Here is a 19,198-nt window from a genome sequence, read left to right as displayed (position 1 = left end):
CTAGAGGTCTGTTTGATTAGGGCCTTCATTCGCAAGGAAGTACCAAGGAATTCATTTACAGTATATACCCTAAGTACATTGCATTCTTTTGCTTTTAAAATTCACCCTCCTATTAAGTGTTCGCCCATTCCAGGAAACACTGGTGGTGGTGTAAGTTCAGAGATCACTCGTGGCACCTGCACTGCTCTGTAAGCTACTGATGTCCATTATCAAAGCTTTCAGTTTCTGAATATTAAAATAAAAGCTTCTCCAGCCAAATCATTGCTAGATGTCTTCTGGAAATAGCACCAGGAACTGCATGAAGGAATACAGGTGCCAAAGACCTATTCATATGTTGGCTTGTAGCTTATCAATTCTCATTATTGTACAATGAAAGAAATAATTATCATTATGAGATAGTGTACCAACTTGTCCTCCCATTATCGCTGGATTTACAGAAATAACTCAATTTACTTCAACAGCATTCCTCTAGCTATTGCTTTCAGAGCAAAGTCTGGATACACTGTTTATAGGAGAGGGCATTTGAAATGTTTTTTTGTTTTATGTCTTCCATAGAACTCAACCCCGAATTGCTAGTCGATGAGCAGCCCCAACTTTGGTACCACATTACAAGGCTAACTGAAAATGCAGCCCCAGTGACAGTGTGAAGGTGTTTACTGGCATGAATATTAGAATGAAAAAAAAATAGTGGAAAAAAAAAGAGCATCTAATCACTATAAGTGGACTTCAGATGATAGATAATGTTGGGGGAAAACATACAAGCAAACAAAAACACAGTGGAGCACAATGGACTAAACTTATCCCAAGTGCAACTTCAGCCAGCTGGCCAGTATCTGGTTGTCAAAATATGTTTAATGGGGAAAGAAAGAAACAAAATAAAGTATAAAAGCTGTCCTCGAACATAGCACATTGGTTTTGTTTGGATAAATCAGGACGCTTTCTATAATGCAATTCTTTAAGATAAATTACTTGTTACTGCAACTCCAGTATCAAACTATGATCCTTACCTTTCATCTCCTTTTTTATTTCACAGCTTTCTATAAATATCTAATGTGCTATATTCTTGTGATCACAGTAGAGAGGGGTTTTAGGAATTTTTGTATCTGTATCACCATGGAAACAAGATACGTGTATACATCTGTGATTGCTCCTTCTCTACAGTAAAAGCTTGCATTATCTCTGCGAGCTTATGGCTAATTGTTCTGTGTAAGATATGGGTGTCTTATTCCTACCCACTACTTCTGAAATTAATTTGTTTTAATGTAGTTGCACATAGCAAGCTGTAAAGTAGGTTTTATGAAGCCAATAATGCAGATATAATACTTGAGGAATTCCTTTTGGTTTGGATATATTTGTTTTTCCAAACGTTTTGTTTGAGAGAAAATGAGATTGCTATCTGCTGTTTCCTTATTTTTTTGCAGGAAAGCAAAGGGTTGTTGACTTCCTCTCCCCTCCCTTCCTTCCTTCTTTCTGAAGGTACTGTACTCATCTGAAAAAAAGAGAACAAAATGATTGTTCCTGTTCTCTTTCTTAAGTCATTTGAAACACTGTCCCTGATAGTTTTCTAAGTTTACTGCAACCTCTGCACAGGGAGAGGGAGAGAGAGGGAGGGGAGAGACAGTGATTACCAACATGAGTGCAGGTAGAGAGTTTAGGGCAAGACACCTTCCAGCTTCAACAACTGGTAAGTTAAGTAAAAATGCTTTTATGGTTAACTCTTTAGAAGTGCAATATATATGCTTTTGTATTAAGAAAAAGCATTAATTAGACACATATTTAACTGATAAACAGGTAATAACTATATGCATTGAGAAGCAGTATATTTAAGCTATAGATACCTATAGTCTGATTTTTAGATACTGGTGATAATAGCATACGGTTTAACCTATGCAGACAAGAAAATGTTTTCCAGTGAGGCTGATAATATTCATAACATAATCTGCTGTGAATTTTGCCTATATGGTTTCTGCTACCAGAATCTTGTTACAGGCTTCACTAACTTTATCCTGAATGTTTCAGCAAGATTCACTGGGCCATTGCTGAAATAAAGCGAGAAACTGTGTCATATGCAAATTGATGTATTTCGTATATCATCTGCCACTACTGAAGTTTGCTCCAATCCACCAACCTGTGCTATAGTGGGAGAAGAATAGATAGGGCCTTTTTTTTCCTTCAAACCATATTGTGTTTATGACTACACACGTTTATCTCTACTCATCTGTGTATATGATTAGTCTAGGAACAGTGACATTTAAGACATGGTAAGACAGTTCCAAGTTCTGACTTGAAAAAAAAAGGAAAAAGTTCACGTTGTGTAACAACACCGAGGCTGATCACCAGCACCAGTAATACGGTGGAGTCAAATGTTTATTTGTTGTTTGTATTGTGGTAGATATCAAAAATATTTTTCATGTTGGGCATCAATGTATCAGAACGATCAGAACTGGTGTGTAAAATGAGTGATTGAATGCAAGAGTATGTTTCAAATATTGGAAGAGAAAAATCCTCCCCCATGCTTTTATAAAAGCAGAATGCAGGGATGGGGGCAAGAATTAGGACAGGTGTCCATTTCTCTGCAGAAGGAGAGCTTGGTCTTCTTCTGATTCAGTATTTCTTCAAGCTGCAGCTCTCTGAAGTGCAGGGTCCTCTGTAGGATGCCCAGAGCCTGAACAGAGCACCTCCAAATGGCGGTCAGGCATCGCAGAGGGCTGGCAGGCAGCTTGAACTGCCCCGCTCCCGCTCCCACCGAGGCACCTGGGCTGCGCTTCCACCCTAGGACAGCCCTCTGCTCCCACCCCTTGCTGAACCAGCTAGTGGAAAGGATTTTCTTCCCCCTCTATCTGGAGTCTTTCTGCAAGTTTTTCCACAGGAAGCAGTGATCTACCTCAAATTCAGCCCGACTTCAGGGTAAGTTGTAGATTCCCTTCGCTTTAGGAGCAGCAGATGGGTTCTGCCAAAGGAGGTGGAAATAACTTGCTTACATCTCTAACTCTGTAGCTTAATGTTGCGGCTTGGTCTAGTTTGGTACCAATTAGGTTTTTTTGGGTTATACTTAAGCCACAAAGAATCCTCTGCTAAAAGCAAGTAAATGCCAGATGTTGCCATGAAAACCACATGCCACATCTTTCGCTCAGGATACCTGGGCTTATGTTTTCTGTGACTAAATACTGATTCAAAATAAATAGATTATTTGGACAGCTATTTTGACAGTTACACATCAAATATCTGGAAAACCATTTTTTACTTCAAGTGAGAAGTAGAGGAGTCTCCCAAACATTAATAAAATGCATAAGCTTTGTATTTGTAGTGCTATTTTGCTCAAATTGCAGAGTGTTAGTCTGGATTGCAATCACCTGTAAGTTTTGATCTGGTTAGTTCAGAAGTTCAGTTTACCACGTAGGGGAGAGCCAGTTGCAGCCTTTAGGTACAGATTTTGTTTCTGAAGATACTAAACATTAATAGATTCTTGATTTGGACCATATATATAGTAAATTCTTTCTCTGAGAGATTGAAATACATAAATATGTGTGTTCATAGTCATAGTAGGTGGCCGAAAGCAGTACATGCTACTTTTAAACCAATGATGAGCACACAGAAAGAGCATTTTTAAAGGAATGCTTAATAGTTTGACAGTAAAAAGTAGACCTTGAATTTTGAACTACATTCTTAGATTTCACCTTTGGGGTTTACTTTCCTTCAAATAACACATCTTTGTGATCATTTGGAGTTTATTCGTTTTCACATTGTATAATTTATTGCTGGGATAACTGTAATATGGTTTAGTGTAATGGTAATTTGTAACACAACTAATATCTTTCTCGAGGTGTCAGGAAGAGGAGATTTTTGGCTGATGCATTATCCTTATCCCACATTGCTGAGGTATTTACAAGCAGAGAAGGGTATAGTCTGAGGCTGGATTGAGTACAGCTCTACTACCACCTTATGGCACAAATTAAATGTTTGTGAAATGAATTTTCAGTTATTCACCTCAACATTGTAAAAAAAAATATTGAAGCAATAAACCAAGAATAAGAAGAGAGAAGCTCTGTTTATTTTGCTTAAAGCCGTATTGCTTCTATTGCTAAGAGCCATATTTATGAATATAGCATACAAATCTAAACTGTCAGTCACGGTATGTATTTTCCTAGAGATTTATTTAAAGCCATTATTTCCATTTGATTTGTTCTCAATTATAATGAAACAAAATACAGACAGATTTTGCTTTTGTTTTGAAAAATAGAAACAAAACTACAGCAATGATGGCAAAGATGTTGCAGAGACAAGTTGTAACCCATGGAAAACCCAAGTTAACAGGTCTGATTCCAAAAGCATAGAAACTGATAGAAGACTTTCTTTAAACATCGGTTGCCTTTTTATATTTAGGACCAGTTTCTTTAATTGTGAAAACTGTTGAGAATGTGAGTTTTGGATGCAGAATAGTAGCACTGTTACATTCCTAGTAACATTTTGGCATCTCTAATATAGATTTTTGAAGAGGAGATAATTTGAATCTTTGAATTTTAAGGAGTATTTTATTGTTTTCACAATCTTTCAAACAAGCACATCAAGAGCCTTGCCTTAGGACTATCTGGATGTAGAGCAGATACTGGTGGACTGAGGGGCACAACATGCATCTCACAGATGAACATATTGGCATGTCTTTTAGGTGCTGTTTCTAGTAGTGCCTGATAAATACGCAGGATTTAGAATGGGAGAAGCACAGGGGGATGAATCATGGTAGCAACCCAAGACAAGCCTCGTATACAGATGCAGAAGAGTATGGATTACCCTAGACAGCACTTATATTGTTTCCGATCTTTGATATTGCAAAGCCTTGATGATGCAGAAAGACTTCTATGAGAATGGACCACTCCACTCAGCCAGACATGTCAGCAGAATACCACCATGAGAAACAAAAGCAATAAAGGCTTCATAAGGTAATAGGATTTTTCTGTGGCCATGGTTTAAGGACATAAGTCAGGCAAAGGTGTGTAAGAAAAAATAGTTGCTGCTTAGCTGATAAGAAATGATCCAAATCTTCTGAGCACTAATACATGTTCCCCAGTAGTAACTGATCCAATGAAACAAACTGCTCCTTCAAACAGACTTACAAGTGCTGTGTGGATTGCTACAGATAGTTAAAAAATTATTCCTTTGTTTGATGGACTAATTTTATACTGCAACTGATTTTTAAAAATAGACTACCTGTTAAAACAAAATGAGCATTTTCTTCTTAAATGCAGTAATTTTCCCCATTCTGGCTTCCCATCCCAGAAGACCACTAAAAAGGAAGGAATGTCACATTGGAGAAGAAAGAATTATAGAGAGACAAATAATGTGAAGCCTTTAAAAAGACAGAAACAAGTCTGGAAAAAAGATGACTTGGGATTATTCCTCTTTCTGCTGAAAAGCTGATATTCTGCAACTGAGACTGCAGTTCTCCGTTGCTGTTAAAATGCAGTGGAATTTTATGGATGATATTCATATTTTCATCCAATGCAGAGGCCTAAGTTAATACTTCTTATTGGTTATTTAAAACACAAGTTGAACTGCGTGCTGGATGTCTGATTTTTCTTTATATCTATCTGGAAGGGACTAGTCCTTCTTGCCTGGCTTCTCAAATATTAATGATCCAATAAAAAATATTACTTAATATCTGTTTTAGCTCCTTCCAAACTTAATACCTTTGTGACATGCTTTTATAACACAAATGGTTTTATACTAGTGTTACCCTGACCCTGACAAGCAAAACACAGCATTTTCCTTTTGAACCAGCAATAGTGTATTGTAAGGACTTCTAATGTCACTGGAAGTAATTAAGCTAAGTAATCATATACTAAAAGAAACCAATTTTGTGCTCTGAAAGTTATGGGAAGAAATTATATGAATATTTGCTTTTTTTTAAATTTCACTCATTTCTCGCTTTGTATGTTAGAAAGACACATCATTAATTACTTGAATGAAGGATGAAAAAAATATTATTCTTACTTTCTCTTCCCTCCCTCTTCTCCTCTGAAAGCTAAAACACTGACACATTTTCCTTCTACTTTGTGGGTGTGCATGAATTAATGTGATTTAAAAGAAAAAACTTAGGATAAAAAGCATGTTTCCTGAAAACTTATTTCCCCCTTGCCAATATTCATAAAAAGTAAACCTGGAAACATCCAATTTTCCACCTGCTCATTAGCAGCACTAGAATTCAGAGAACACAGGAAAATACAAATGTTCATTGACCCTGAATGTTCATTTGATTACAAAAAGCTACAAGGTAAACTGATTCTCATACATTGATAACATCACTTTTCATTAATGAATTAGAGAAAGATACCACTAACGCGAAATTGAAGCAAGGCTATGAGAAGGGTCATATATTTTTACTTGTTATTCTTAGATGATGCTGTACTACAAGGAATACTAATGCACAGCAAGCAGGCATCACCCACACAGTCCTCCATATGGAGGCCTGATGGAGAATAGAAACCACCTAATTTCTCCCTAGATAAAGAATTTTGCAGGGTGGTGTTCCCAGGGTGGAGGAGCAGGTGTGGTGGCTCTAGGATGGGAGCATGTGGCTTTGCCTTTTCTTGGAGAGCAGCTTATTCTGACACCAGGCCCTCTGATAAGCCACAAGTGTGTTGGCTAGGTTGGACAAGATGACTTCCAGTCTTCCTCTTCACTGGTTTGTTGCTACTCCTGAATGTGCAAAAGCCACTTATGCTTTAGTCTTCTCTGGTTAGGGTTGCAATGTACCTGTGAGACTCTTTTTGCAGTGATGAAAGACCTTTTGTTCTGTGGAGGGCTCTATGCTGGATCTGCTACTAGACTTTGTAAATGGAAAGAGTATGTGCTCTTAGCAACACCTAATACACTAGATTTAAAGCAAATTAAATGTACCTACTCTAAAGATATCCACAGAATCACAGAATGGTTAGGGTTGGAATGGACCTCAAGAATATCCAGGAAGAACACATTGGAACATAGTTAGTATTTCAGGTTTAGTCTTCTCTGAGGTGCTCTCTAAAGCAAGTAGTGTTTCAGCTTGGTGTTTCAGCTCAAGGTAAAAATTATTTGAAAGTATTATTTAAAAAGGGGATGTCTTTCATACAGTACTTCCAGGTAGCATGATATTTTTATACCTGTCTACTTTTTCTTAAAAGTATTTAGAATACATGTGTAATGAAAACAATATCAGGACATGAAAAGGAAAGGGATGACCTGTTTTTAGACCATCTGTCAGATTCTAAGGAACAGCAGAACTTGTTTGAACCATCTGGTAGGCACCAGCCCGTGCAGGTTTGGTTCCCTAGTGCTGGTTTCTGAAGCCATAAAGAATGTCCCATATTTGTCCAAAACTATTGTCCTGTGATAGGAATTCCAGAAAACCTTAGAGGACCTCCTGGAAGAGCAAGTTGACAATACTGTGCTCGTAGGTTTACCAGAAACTAAACCCATCCATTTATAAAGCTGCAGGAAAATAATATTTTTACTGCAGCACCACAGCAAGGAATCACACCAGCATGAATGTTATGTCAAACAGTTCTTCTGCATAATGCTGCACTCACAGTATGAAGTCATCAGCGTTTCCAGAATAATTTTAGACATCTGTATGTAGCATTTTGTCAGGATGCTATGGAAGCAGTCACATGCATCCGAGAAATGTCACTGACCAACTCCTCCTTTGTATCTCCTCTGACAGAAAAATTAAAATACTTATTAAAGCCTTTTGATCCCAAGCATACTAGGGTCATACATTTTTACTTGTATTTCTTTTTTCATGTCCCACAAAAAGGGAACCCTCCCTAAGCTGAAGCCACAGGTAAAGAAATGCAATTGAACAATGTCACTGGATTCTGTAGGCAAATGATCAGGACCCCAGATTCCCTCTAATGACAGCAGAGAGGATTTTCGCTAGCTCATTCACTACTAGACACAGAAAAAATGCATGATCAGGCACCCAGTGGGAGGCACTGTAAGTGGTTAGGACAGTAAGACAGAACAGATTTCACACAACTCTTTATCCTCTGGGTCATGTCCCCCTGCCCATACCACAGCCTTGACTGCTATTCCTCCCAAAACACAGTAATAATTTCTATCAAATCTTCCATGTTTTTGTACATGGCACTTGGCGTTTTTCCAGGGAAAGAGGCCTGAACAGAATTGGGGGGGGGGACGGGGGGGGGGGGGGGGGCAGGGGAGGGGAGTGCAGGCTGTGAGAGAAAGAATTATATTAATATATAAGGTGCTTTTTTACAAAACTTCATTTTATATTGCTGGTTGGCCATTCTTAGTCATGAGGTAGAGGCAGAGTGGTTTTACGAGTGGGTTTTTTCTTTCCTTTTTCTTGTGATGAAAATCTGAACTGAGTTAGTCTCCAGAACAAGCCTTTGGCGTCATTAACGGTGAAGGATTAGTACTAGAGTGGTTTGGGAAATGTTCAGTATTTCAGATTTCAAACTATGTTGAGTTTCTTCTCTTTTTTTTTTTCCTTTGGCAAAAAGTAATTTCTTATTTGTTTGTAGCTCTAGTTTCTGTTCCAGTATCTGCTGATGACATTTTGCTAAGTCTGAGCTGCCCATTCCCACTCCATATGCTAGTTTACTGAATTCAGTAAAACTGGCATTTTGAATCTGTTCCAGTTTAAAATAATTAACCTCAAGAATTTTTCTGTGTTAGTTGATTTACATAGAGATTTGTTTTCCAATTGATCAAAATCACAGAAGCAGTATAAAATTTGTTTTAAAGTTTAGATTTTGTTTACTTGTGTCAACAAACTAATGCTTATTTTTAAAACTTTCTAGAAGTTAACAAAATAATTAAAAGCAATATCCAGGATGCATTTTGGGGATCACAAAGGGAAAGCATTTGCTTTTTGCTATTCAGTCAAAGAGAAGGTTCAAGTTTGGCATTACAGGTGCAGGGCAAAGCCAGAAGGGAAGTTATCCTAAATTACTTCCTTGCAGGCACTGCATATGATCAGTCAAAAATACCATTTTATGCTGTAGCTGAAGAACTAAGCACATTTCTCTTTAAACAAAATAAACTGTTTTAAAAAAATGAACCCTCATTTGAATGCCATTGTGAAATGTATGTGAAGGTCATAATTTTCCTGAGCAATAGATACGTATTCAGCCCAGTTTCAATGCGTTAACACAGATTTTATGCTCTGTCAGTGTGGAAAGCAGAGCTCCCTAATCACAGTGCAGATATATCACAAGTAGTTTCCTCCAATGCCCCAGTAATTTGCCTTAAGAGCCATTTTTAACTCTGTCTCATTGCTAATTATTCTTAGTTTTTTCTGTTTTGGTATCAACGAAATAAACACAGTGGTGTCCTAGGAATGTCACTGACATCCCTAATTCCTTTGCTGTGTTTCCTATTGAACTTATTTTCAGAGGGAAATGTCTAAGTCACTACTGAGCCAGCTTAATTGCAAGTGAGTAACAGTGGTTAATAGGGATTAATCAGTCTTTTCAGCCAAGCACCTTTTCCAGCAAGAAGTCTGCTCAAACTTCAGCTGAAATAAAATTTATTCATCTTTCCTAAATGATTAGGAAAGCATCATCTGGTAATTACTTTTAATGAACTGGACACCAAGAGAAGTGTTCAGTAGCTGATATATTTTTCCTAATTCTGTCAGTTTCTGGATGAAATCTTTTTTTTGCAGTTCTTGTAAGATATAGCATGTCTTACCGGAACACACAATACCTACCACTTTAGCAACCTTAAGTTTCGCTCTGAGTTTTGAATTGTGTGAAACAAAGAATTGAATGCAAAATAAATACAAAAAGCAATGGTCCTGTTGAAGACTAATAATACTCCCCCATCTTTGAGTGGGACTGGGCTTTCATTTGGAGAGTCCTTGGCCCTTCTCCAAGCATACGTGCACATTTTACCTGGTACTTTCTTTTTTGAGGTACCTGCCGCTTTATACATGCAATGCCCAGAAGGTGCCCAGATGGTGTAGGAGGGTGCCAGTGGGCTGGCTTGAAGAACTAAGGCTGGAAGTGGCCCTTAGCTACCCTTTAAGATAACAAAGAGGTGGGAGGAGACCAGACCATCTCTCTGGCCTCCATAGAGGTGATAACGACACTGGGCCTGGAGGAGGAAGGAAAGCTCAATCTACTTCTTTTTAAAGGTCGTGAATACCAGTGAAAAGTTTACTTTCAAAACCACAGCCCAGGCAGGACAGTATGAGGGTTATGGAAGGGCATGCTTTTTTGATCATTCTAATTTTGGGCGTTCTGCATAGCACTGTTATTTGTTTTAAAATAGTACTACTGTACAGCTCAAAAACCCTCTGTCTCCCCTTCACTCCATAGTGTTTAATGATTGTGATTTGTAGGTGGAAAGATTATGTCCAAAGCGTTCTTTCAAGGATTTAACACTCTATTCCATATTACTATTTTACTACCGGATCCTTCCTTATATTTATATTATTTATTTGTTCTTCTGTTCACTTTGTCTCTTATAATGTCTGTATGGTGAGAAAAAAAATCCTAAAACTGCATTAGTGTTATTTGATAACTTTCCAAAGGAAAAACTATTTAATACATAGGATTCCTGTGGTGCCAAAAATGTACTGTTTCAATTTGCAGTGGCAGATATGGAAGCAGACAGGAAACAGGGATGGAGTGATAGGACTTCTATAAACAGTGATTAAAGTGACTCCACATACTTTATAAAGGCAGGGGCAGATCCATGGTTCCAGCCTTTGGAATGAGAGCTCCTTATCCACTCAAGAAAAGGAAGAAATTTGTCTTATTGACATCACCTTGTAACAGCCAAAGCCCAAATCTTGTTCTCAGCTACACCCCAGATTTTCCATAATTATTTCAGTACAACGTGGATGATGCCAGGGAGAGAATTAGGACAGTTACTTAGGATGAATTACTGCCATTGTTTAATTGAGTAATTAACTGAGCTGGCCAACCCATTGTTAATTCTAGTAACCAGTGAGGGCAGGATCAAATTGCATTTCCATCTGGTCTGCTGGCACAAATTAACCTTTGCACATTTAAAGTTCTGCTACTGTATGTGCTCCTGATGTCACCATCATGGCCCACCTGGTCTTTCCAGCCCTGAACTCTGGGCAGGGTCTGGAAACTCAGTATACCTATGCTAAAATGCTTTTGGGGACCCAGTCCTGTAAGAATATTTTTATGAAACCGAATATACATCAAATTCAGTGCCAAATATAACAGCCACAAGGTGGGAGACTTTGATCAATTTCCCTCCTCACCCCTGAGGATTTTGGACCCACATCTCTAGCTTCTTAAGGGAGTGCCCTAACTAGAGCCTGTGAGGGTAACCCTGCTCTCCTTTGGCAGGACCTGGGCCAGTATGCAGGCAAAAATGCAAGTGCCAAGGGGCAGGGAGCAGAGAGAAGTCAGACAGGGTAGTCAGGGGCGGCAGACTCCATCCCTCTAGACATAGGCCTGGGCTCCCCTCCGGATGTCGCTTCTCTAAGTTTATTGAAAGTTAAAGGCACTTCACTCTCCTGAGAGACTGCATTTATGGCTTGACTACCATGCCAGGCTCCTTTCAGTTCTTTCTGCCTCGTAACCCCTTCTCTGCAGTGCCAAAGCTTCAGAAGAAGGGACTGAGGGTCCAGCATGGGTGAGTGCAATTTGTTGAGGTACATACTCAGCTTAAACTCAGACCTGTACTCATTTCCTGGACAACAGCTCTCAGTACTCAGCCTTGTGTTTTTGTTTTGTTTTCAAAACAGCTGAAACTACACTGGGCTACCTAAGACAATTTCTTCTTGACATGAACACAGGAGCACCTTCAAAAGCCACCCAGTGCCACACACTAGTTAGCCTGCTTGAGGCAATAGCTCATCCCCATGTATCATCCAAACTTCTATTCAGAATATGAATATATTGGTGAAATATCACCCGTTTTGATGGAAAAAAAAAGAAAAAAAAGACAAAAAAAAAGAAAAAAAGAGGGGCATTGTACATTTAAAAATCCCTGACTAATAAAGACTATGCAGTTAAAGTGCTATCAGCAAAAATGATCCAGATTTGCAGTGGCAAAATAATGGTTTCTAAAGATGGGGGAAATTGAAGCAGGACAAGGTCAGCTGTTCAGGGAGCTGATGGGGAGATGGAAAGTGGGGCATGTGTGAAATAACCTACAGTACATATGGGTTTCAGGGGACTTTAAGGAGAAGAAATAGAAGTGTTTCAGGGAGAGGTAAATTGAGAAGAGCACAGGTGGGCAACTCTTCTCCTGCACAGTGTGGCTCTCACTGGCCTGGCTGCTCTCTGAATCTCTGGAGGTACAAGACTCTCCATCAAAGCACTCAGAGATATCTCACTTCCCCAGGACACAGTACCTATCTCTCACCTACCTCAGCCCACAAGACACAGTTGTCTTTGAATTTTTATATTAATTAACTTTTATCTTCATCCATCCTTCATGGAATAAGAAAAAAATCAGAATGCAACATCTTCGGATCAGGAAAGCTCTGAGACACAGACAGCTAGAGGCCTGAAGACAATGCTGGAAATTTGTCATGATACTCTCTCTCCTGTTTCTTATGTTCTTCACAAGACCAGTATCTTGGGTTAGCCACACTACTAGCCTGAGCTTATATGGCTGGTTTTACATCCTCCTGTACCTCACCAGTAGCTCTGTTTGAGGCTACACTTAGCAGATTTCTGTGGAGGGAAAGAGAAAGGCAAAAGGCTGAGCCAGAGCCCACCTTGCTGTGGGTAGACATGGGGCAGGACTGCACTGTGGACCCAGAGGTAGAGAACTGCCAGCAAACAGCTATTCCTTCTCCCCTTCCTCCCCACCCCAAAGTAGCCTCAAACTCCCTGTTGGTACCGCTAACACTTCAGAGCCCACGGACTTAACATCCACTTCATTATCCAGGTTATCTGTATGGCTGACCATTTTAGCAGACAGAATAAAGAAGCAGAGAGGGACTGTACCACAGATGGAATAGAGAAGTGAAGAGGGAAGGAAACATAAGAGAAGAACTAAGAAAACTCACAAAGAGGAAGAAGAAAGAAAAAAAAGGAGAAAGGAGGACAAGAAAAAGAGAAATAAAGACCCAAAACAGCAGCAAGCCTAAACTGTATGCAAAGAGCATTTTGTATGTACATTGAAATGACAAAAGATGGTCCATGAGGCTTAAGTACTGCTAGGGGCATTACCAGTAAGGCCCTAGTGCAGATGTTCATGATTAACCCACTGTGACTTCCATCCACTGTCTTGTTAAGCAACAGAAAAGTAGTGAGAATGATAGCAAAGGTTTTGCTAAACTAAGGCCAGAGTATACATAAAAAAACAGAATTTCAGTGTAGGAAATCTCAGAATCTAGTTTAACACTTTCAATTATTATCAAAATAAAAATAATCTGTAAGTTATGGAAAAGTGAATGTGCATGCATTTGGACACTATTTTAAGCATTTTCTCTATTACAAGACATACCAAAGTAACTATACTCCTGTAAAAGTGCTCGTAGTGTCTTGCTCCCTGAAAATCGACTACAAAACCAAGTTACACATATATCCAAGATGATTCCAAAAGCCACTATAGGCAGTGCAGGCAAATGGTCATGTTTCCTAAACTTCTGTATTTCCCACCTAAAATAAAACAAAAATGACATAAGTTAAAATGTTAAAATTTGGGAATAACAAAGATGATGCAGGAAGGGTATTTCTATTGCACAGTTTTCTGAGAGAACATGCATTTCTTTGCATTGGTGTAATCTCCCTGACAATATTAATGCAGCTATACTGCATATGAAGCCCTTAGATCAGAATGTAAGATGATCAAACTTCAAACATGAAGCAAGGAAGACATGCCAAAACAGAGTCAATGAAGAAAAAAAATTATTATTTAATATAAAAGATACCTGTGAAAGTTCATTGCTTGTTGTATCTGTTTACTGTGTCATGTTAAGCTGTTTAAACATGACAGATTTTTTAATTAATTAAGTTTCTTAGGTGTGTGATTGTATGATTTCCATTAAGTTTGTCTGCAAAGTTACTATCTGTTAACATATTGTCTCAGGATATAAGTTATTTTTTCCATATGTATACAATACATTTGCCAAAAGTATCAAATTTTGGTCATGGCATAGGTGGATTCATATATCATTGGACAACATAACCCATAACAAATAACAAGGAAAATTGTAAAGGATTAGTTTCAGAGTTCATTGGAAGTCTTTCCATAAGCCTTAGCGAGCTCTGATTATGCCCTAGGAAGAGTTACCAAGGTTATCAGTTTTCCTTTACCAAGCATTTGCTGAGAAAAAAAAACACATTTGTTGATGGAAAGAAGAAGTTTTATCCTGAAGCCTGATACCAGCATATGAATGTAATTTCCCAGGGAGAAGTGGAAAGACACCGAGATCCTCAGTACTATCATACTAGCATAGGAAGATAAAACCTGATCTGGTCCACTTCTCATTTTCAGTCATTCCAGATCATTTTCATGAACAATTGTTTACTTGTTTCCAGTTCCAGTTTTAATGATATTAATGATGGTAATCCAAAAGAGAAAGAGAAATATTTATGGCAATATCTTTATCTTCATAGTGTTCTCCATTTAAGCAGACATCTTTGTCTCATAAAAGGCATGCGACAAGAAGCCTTATCTCAGAAAACAATTAAACTGATGGTGAAATCATGGACTTCATTTGACACTACATCTACATGCATATAAGAGACAGAAAACAAGTGTTTGTAGAAGTGGTATTGGAAAATATTTGACTAACTCTACAATGGCTATTTTTCCCAGCTCAGGCTTGTTTTTTTAAGGCTTCCCCAACATTTGTGTGCCCCTAATCAGTATCTGCACGCATTGATTTTGGACACTTTCCCTAAATCCATGTCTATTTTTGCAAAGTAGTCCAAATTTCTGTCTTCTCCCGGCTCTGCATTGTGGCAGAAAAAGTGCTCTCTTCATTTAAAAAGTAAATAATCTTTTAGGTTAGCTTCAAATAATGCAGCATAAGGACTTCAAGGCTGATTTGGGTCTATTAATATATACTCAGTTCATATATAACACGTACTCAGTTTATATACTCAGCTTGAGTATATTAACATACACTCAGTATATGTTAATGGAGTCCATTTTTCAGATTTGTGTGCTTGAAATGTGGATATTTATGGCTGGAGAACATGGATGGAAAGCACATCTTGCATGCGCTGTGTTCAGTTCTGGGCCCCGCACTTCAAGAAAGATGTTGAGGTGTTGGAGCGAGTCCAGAGGAGGGCGACCAAGCTGGTGAAGGGTCTGGAGGGTCTGTCCTACGAGGAACGGCTGAGGGAGCTGGGGTTGTTTAGCCTGGAGAAGAGGAGGCTCCGAGGTGACCTTATTGCAGTCTACAACTACCTGAAGGGAGGTTGTAGTGAAGTGGGAGTTGGCCTCTTCTCCCGGGCAACTAGCAATAGGACAAGAGGACACAGCCTCAAGCTTTGCCAGGGGAGGTTCAGGTTGGACATCAGGAAGAATTTCTTTACAGAAAGGGTTATTAGACATTGGAATGGGCTGCCCAGAGAGGTGGTGGAGTCACCATCTCTGGATGTGTTTAAGAAAAGACTGGACATGGCACTTAGTGCCATGGTCTAGTTGACATGGTGGTGTCAGGGCAACGGTTGGACTCGATGATCCCAGAGGTCTCTTCCAACCTGGTTGATTCTGTGATTCTGTGACTTCTTCAAAGAACAAGACACTAGGGTGGACCCTGATTTTAGAGAAGTTCTGGTATGGGTTTGAACATAGTCTTTTACGTACTTTACTATAGTCATTCAAGTCTGGACTAAATAAAATACCTTAATTTGAAAAAAACTATAAAAATATTCCATTATTGAATAACAATGTCAGTTTGAGCCAATATCTAGTGAACCTGGTATTGAAATAACTCTACATCTTTTGAGCACATTTAGAACTTCTGCATCATTCAGTAAGGCAGCACCTACAAACAAATACCTGACTGTGCAAATGACAAGCAGGTGCATGGATTTTACAGATATGGAACATTATTATCATCTAGTCTGACTTCTTACTAAAGACAGGCCATAAAAGCAGCAAAAGAAAAGACATGGCAACCCAAACGGACCTGCCGCGGAAGCATGCGGAGGTGAAGGTGGCAGGCTGCAGGGAGTGCCATAGCCTGGCCCTGGCACTTGAGGGTAACGGAGACCTCACCTGTGTGAGGTGCGAACAGGTCGACGACCTGATCTCCTTGGTGGCCCATCTCAAGGAGGAGGTGGAAAGGTTAAGGAGTGCAAGAGCATCCCAGGAAGAGGATGGCGGGCAGTGCTGTTCCCTGCCTGTCCTGGGGAAAACGGACGGGCCTAATGCTCCCCAGGTAGTGGAGGATCCTCTTCCTCCTCCACAAGGAGCAGGAGGAGACCTAGGGAATGGGGGGGAATGGAGGCAGGTCCCTGCTCGGGGTGGCAGGCGAATCCCATCCTGACCTTCCTCCCCTCCCCACATTCCCCTGCAGAACAGGTATGAAGTGCTGGAGCCTGAGCGTTTTTCTGAGTGTCAGGAAGATAAAAATCTAGGTGAAAGATCCTCTACGGGGCTACGTAAACAGAAGCAACCGAGCAAGAGGGTTGCAACCAGCTCCAAAAAGGAGAAAAGAAAAGTAATTGTTATAGGCGACTCCCTGATAAGGGGAACGGAGGGCCCCATATGCAGGCCAGACCCGACTCACAGGGAAGTCTGCTGCCTCCCTGGGGCACGGGTAAGGGATGTTGCCAGGAGGATTCCTCAACTGGTGAGGCTCTCTGACTACTACCCACTATTAGTATTCCAGGTGGGTAGGGATGAGATTGAAGAGAGAAGTCCCAGGGCAATCAAAAGGGACTTCAGGGCCCTGGGGCATTTGGTAAAGGGGGTAGGTGCGCAGGTGATATACTCTTCAATTCCTTTGGTATTTGGTGAAAATAGGGAAAAGACTATGAAAGTACAACAGATTAATATGTGGCTAAGAGACTGGTGCTGTAGATGGGATTTTGGGTTTGTTGACCACAGGGTGGCTTTCATGACACCGGGCCTGCTTATGCCGGATGGGGAACAGCTGAATCAGAAGGGGAAAAGGGTTATGGCCCAGAAGTTGGCAGGGCTGATCAAGAGGTCTTTAAACTAGGTTCGATGGGGGAGGGGGATAAGACCAGGGCAGCCACAAATGAACCTAGGGGTGACAGGCCTGTGTCGGGGGCAAGGCCGCTAGCCCAGCTGAAGTGCGTTTACACCAATGCACACAGTATGGGCAACAAACAGGAAGAGCTAGAGGCCACTGTACAGCAGGAAGGTTATGATGTGGTTGCCATCACAGAAACGTGGTGGGATGACTCTCATGACTGGAGTGCAACTCTGGATGGTTATAAGCTCTTTAAGAGGGACAGGCGAAGCAGGAGAGGCAGTGAGGTAGTGCTATATGTTAGGGAGTGCTTGGACTGTGTTGAAATTGAGCAAGATGGTGAGGATGACAAGGTTGAATGTTTATGGGTAAAGATCAGGGGGAAGGTCGGCAGGGCAGACATTACGGTGGGAGTCTGTTATAGACCACCCAACCAGGATGAGCAGGCGGATGAGGCGTTTTACAAGCGGCTGTCAGAAGCCACCCGGTCGCCGGCCCTTGTACTCGTGGGCGACTTCAACTTGCCGGATGTCTGCTGGAAATACAACATGGCAGAGAGGAAGCAATCTAGGACGTTCCTCGAATGTGTGGAGGACAAGTTCCTAATGCAAGTGGTAAATGAGCCCACTAGAGGAGGGGCCCTGCTTGACCTGTTGTTTGTGAACAGAGAAGGACTAGTGGGAGATGTGAGGGTCGGTGGCCATCTTGGGAGTAGCGACCATAGAATGTTAGAGTTTTTGATAGTGGGGGAAGTAAGGAGGGGCAAGAGTAGAACTTCTGCCTTAGATTTCCGGCGGGCTGACTTTAGCCTGTTTAAGAGGCTGGTGGACCGAGTCCCTTGGGAATCGGTCCTGAAGGGCAAAGGAGTCCAGGAAGGCTGGACATGCTTCAAAAGGGAATTGTTAAATATTCAGGAGCAGGCTGTCCCAGTCTATAGGAAGGCAAGCCGTCGGGGAAAAAGACTGGCCTAGTTAAACAGGGAACTTAGGCTAGATCTTAAGGAAAAAAAGAGAGCCTACTTGCTCTGGAAGAAGGGTCGGGTAACTTGGGAGGTCTATAGGGACATGGCCAGGTCGTGTAGGGAGAAGATTAGAAGGGCCAAAGCTCAATTAGAGCTCGATTTGGCTGCTACAGTCAAAGACAACAAAAAAAGCTTTTACAAATACATCAACAGCAAAAGGAGGGTCAAGGAGAGCCTCCACCACTTGCTGAATGAGGAGGGTAGTGTAGTGTCAGGGGACGAGGAAAAGGCAGAGGTGCTCAGCGCCTTTTTTGGCTCGGTCTTTAATGTCAAGACCGGTTGTCCTCAGGAGACTCGGCCCCCAGAGCCTGAATTTAGGGACGGGGGGCTGTGTGAACCTCCCAGGATCCAGGAGGAGACGGTTAGTGACCTCCTGTGCCAGTTGGACACCCACAAGGCTATGGGCCCGGATGGGATTCACCCCAGAGTAATGAAGGAAATGGCAAATGAACTTGCCAAACCACTCTCGATTATCTACCAGCAGTCCTGGTTAACTGGAGAAGTTCCAGCTGACTGGAAATTAGCAAATGTAATGCCCATCTACAAGAAGGGTCGGAAGGATGATCCAGGGAACTATAGGCCTGTCAGCCTGACCTCGGTGCCAGGCTAGGTGATGAAACAGATCATCCTGAGTGCCATTACACGGCACATGCAGGACAATTGGGGCATCGGGGCCAGCCAACATGGATTCATGAAATGCAGGTCCTGCTCGACCAACCTGATCTCCTTCTATGACAAAGTGACCCGCTTAGTAGATGAGGGCAGGGCTGTGGATGTAGTCTATCTAGACTTCAGTAAGGCATTCGACACTGTCTCCCACAGCATCCTCCTGGACAAACTGGCTGCCCGGGGCTTGGATGGGTGGACTCTTCAATGGGTTAAAAACTGGCTGGATGGCCGAGCCCAGAGAGTGGTGGTGAATGGAGCAAAGTGCAACTGGCGGCTGGTCACTAGCGGTGTTCCCCAGGGCTCAGTTCTGGGGCCGGTGCTGTTCAATATCTTTATAGATGATCTAGACGTAGGGATTGAGTGCACCCTCAGTAAATTTGCAGATGACACCA

The 19,198-nt window shown here is 41.0% G+C and overlaps 1 protein-coding gene across 3 annotated transcripts in view; it reads left to right on the top strand.

Moving 5' to 3' along the window:
• The first annotated feature begins 1,595 nt into the window (after window positions 1-1,595).
• The window catches only part of ZNF366 (zinc finger protein 366), a 43,093-nt gene continuing 25,490 nt past the window's right edge, over window positions 1,596-19,198 (top strand). For 2 of the 3 annotated variants that reach the window (XM_068423825.1, XM_068423826.1), the window contains exon 1: window positions 1,596-1,684. The gene's annotated coding sequence lies outside the window, so the exon portion shown is untranslated. Of the gene's footprint in view, window positions 1,685-2,863; window positions 2,908-19,198 lie in introns of those variants that run through there. The other variant, XM_068423828.1, reaches the window with a different exon arrangement.

This window comes from Nyctibius grandis, chromosome Z (assembly GCF_013368605.1).
Source record: "Nyctibius grandis isolate bNycGra1 chromosome Z, bNycGra1.pri, whole genome shotgun sequence".
NCBI lineage: Eukaryota > Metazoa > Chordata > Aves > Nyctibiiformes > Nyctibiidae > Nyctibius > Nyctibius grandis.
Note: the sequence above shows the minus strand (reverse complement) of the source record. Positions and strands in the feature narration are given on the sequence as shown.